Source organism: Dermacentor variabilis, unplaced genomic scaffold (assembly GCF_050947875.1).
Source record: "Dermacentor variabilis isolate Ectoservices unplaced genomic scaffold, ASM5094787v1 scaffold_18, whole genome shotgun sequence".
In the NCBI taxonomy this organism is placed as follows: Eukaryota; Metazoa; Arthropoda; class Arachnida; order Ixodida; family Ixodidae; genus Dermacentor; species Dermacentor variabilis.
In genome coordinates this window covers 6677250-6680321 of record NW_027460346.1, presented here as the reverse complement: position 1 = coordinate 6680321, position 3072 = coordinate 6677250, and the positions used below count along the sequence as shown (strand labels likewise).

At 50.7% G+C, this 3072-nt stretch overlaps 1 pseudogene; it reads right to left on the bottom strand.

The window, feature by feature from the left end:
• Nucleotides 1-333: 333 nt before the first annotated feature.
• LOC142568396 (U2 spliceosomal RNA) lies at nt 334-513 on the bottom strand (annotated as a pseudogene).
• Between the last annotated feature and the right edge of the window lie 2559 nt (nt 514-3072).

Below are 3072 nucleotides of genomic sequence, written 5' to 3'. Positions count from 1 at the left end.
CGAGGAAACAATCGACAATACCCTCGGTTATTGTCCTCGCTTACAGCTCCCAGAGACATTCGCTTGTGACGGCGTTGGTACACCTCAATGACCGCCCTCTTTCTGAGCAGACAGTCTTGGAGTACCGGCTGACGCTATCTTCGCACCAGAAGGCGATGATGACGCTACTGAGGTTCCTCCGGTCGATCGACCTGCTTGAACGACTGTGTACACTCTTGTATTCTTTTGTGTGTGTGTGTGCTTTTTTTTTTACAGCGAAGCTGTATATGGGGGCTAGGTTCTGGAAAAAAATTGTGCACGTCTATCGAGCCATGTAGATCGAGAATTTCTCCCCATACGTGGGCCGATCCCGAAGTTAGTGTCATACCGGGCCGACTCGTGGCGGAGATGAAGCAGCCTTTAAGCACTCCGCCAACTTGCTAAAATAAGTTTAACATCTTAAGTCCAAATACAACCCGTATTAGATATTAAGCTGATAAGGACAGATACTACACTTTGACCCGCGTCGACAATGTCTTCGACTATGACTATCTCTCTTTGTCGGCGTTCCAAGCGCTTGCCTATCTCCTTTCTTTCCACTCTCCCGTGGTGCCGGTCCCATAAGCGTGCTGCCCGCCAGGACCGTGAGGCGGAAAGAAATGAGAACCGTCCATGTGGATATCTATCTTCCAGTTAACCTCCCTGCCTTTGTCATCTCTTTCATCTCTGTTAGCTGCACCATTGTTGCCCAATTTCTCAATAAATTTTATGTTGATCATTTGATCTATCTGTTCATCGATCCCCATGTCGACAAAGACTCAAAATGGAGTGCAGAAAAAGTGCACGCATAAAATTCTGCCTCGTCATTCAGCATTACGGCTCGCACATAGAGGTCAACCGGGCTCTTCCTGAGTGGAAAAAGTGAGATGGCTGTGCCACAACGCCTTCCACCTCTTTTCTGCCGATTCACTGCATGAACTTTTGGGACAGACTACGTATGGATCTACTAAGCTTTTCTCCCTCATTATGTCAATTTTTTTCTTCAAGATGTGGGCTATTGTTGCCGCCAAGATGATGTTACACTTTCAGCGCGCCTGTCTTGCGTTATACAATGTAGTAGTTGTTACCAAAGGCGTTCTGGTCAGCGCCATTGTGCTATCGGTGGTCAGCGCCTCTGTGTGCTATCAATATCTTCTTTAGTCAAAATACAGTTTTCGTACTGCGTACGTAGCGTACGCAACGGCGCTGCGTTCGCTACGGCGCTGCAACGGCGCTGCACGGTCGCTACGTTCTGAAAAGTGCGCATGTGCAGAACGCAACACGAACGGTGCGTGATGCGTACGCGGCCTCTGCGTACGCACGCATCCGATTCTTGCGTGCGTACGTAGAGAGCCTTGCGGGCTGCGCTCGTGGTTCTTGTTTGTTCGGCAGAGCGCGAGACAAAAGTTTCCCAAAATGGCAGCGTCAAAGGCGACCAGCGGAAGGCTGTACTTTTCAATGGCCTACGACTTGGCTTTGCTGCGTGAAGTGAACGCGCAGAAGCCATTCCCGGAACCTGCACGGTGGGAATGCTGAGCAAAAATATAAAATCTGTTTTTGAGAAAGCGTTCAATGTGTGCTGTTTGTGCGAAAGGCTCGACCTGCTTTGGGTGCAGTTCGTCGCAAATGACCGTGCCAGCTTCAGAAAGTAAGTACTCGGTTTTTATTTTTCTCGATATGATTCGTGTATTTCATCCGTATTAAAAGTAGAGTCTCTTAAAGGCCTAAATATAGTTCGACGAAGCGGGAACGCGTCCACACGTTACATCACGTTAGCGAGATCAACAGAGCCTAGTTCGACTGGCTGACGCGGCCAATGCGCTCCGACGCGCCCGGCGTCTAACGCTCGCCTTCTTACGTATGTAGGCATTTCGCAGTACTAAAAGCCCTAACGTGACACGCGCTCCTACGTTCCGCAAAGCAGTTGCGTGCTGCATACGTATCGTCATGACGCAGTACTAAAACTGTCTAATATCTTCTTTTATCTTCTTTAGTAGCATAGCGTAACTGACAATATCCAAGTCATTCCAGCTTCTGCGGACACACGTGGGGATGGCGCTATCAGTATAGCTCTGCACAACAGTATGCGATTCGAAGCTGTATCGGCTTGATGACCGTGAACACGTACCTCTCAATACAGACAACGCATTCTGGCGAGTGCTGGCGCACTTTGGGCAACCAGGGCTCAAATTTTGCGCGCCGACAGCAGCGCCGTAACACGAAGCTCAGTGAGCGGTGGACGTAGCTCACAGTAACACACGGATCGATTTTGCATCAGCACATTGACCGCTAATTTTGTAGCACGTGTGTCCAGCTTCTGATCTGTCTGGCCTCCGAGGTGGTAGAGCGTATAGCAGCGCATGCGCTCCTCGCAACCCGCATGGCCATGGATAGAACTTCGCTGGGCGCATCGGGCTCAGCAAACACTGATAAAGGCGTGCGTCTGTCATTGTTAAATATTTCATGCGATTTTCGTGGCTTCCCTACCGAACGGTGTCAGCATATTTTACTTACATATTCAAACTGTCGTAGCACCTCCTGGTCAGCGCCGGTTCCCTATATATAGTGCTATAGTTTGTAGGTTTAGCGGACGCACCCCCCTAATCGCGCTCGCGCGTCGTTTGCTACCGTCACTGCCACCCACCCGGCTTCTGGAGATGACGACACATGTGGTCTCATGCGCCGTGACTACTTGTCCGTCATGAAACCGTGGCGGTCGACGCGTGTGTGATCAGCGAGTGCATCCGTTAAAGTTACGCGCTGCTCGAATGCGCCGCCGCTCGCCAGAGTGCTCTGCCCGTATACCGAGCGGCGCGCATGAGCTCCTGTGATCACGGTCGCAAGGCTTGCGACTGTATACGTGACATTATATCAGCTGTCAGGAGCATTGAACGCATTCCGCACTAAGACATAAGACACTAAGACGTTCACTGCCTGCTAACAAGGCGTATCCCTGTCTGCTCTACGGCCAAGAGCGACGCGTTGTAGTAGCACCAAAGCAAGAGTAGACCGCCACCATGATCGTGCGCCTTCCCGCCAACAGCAGGTCATGGT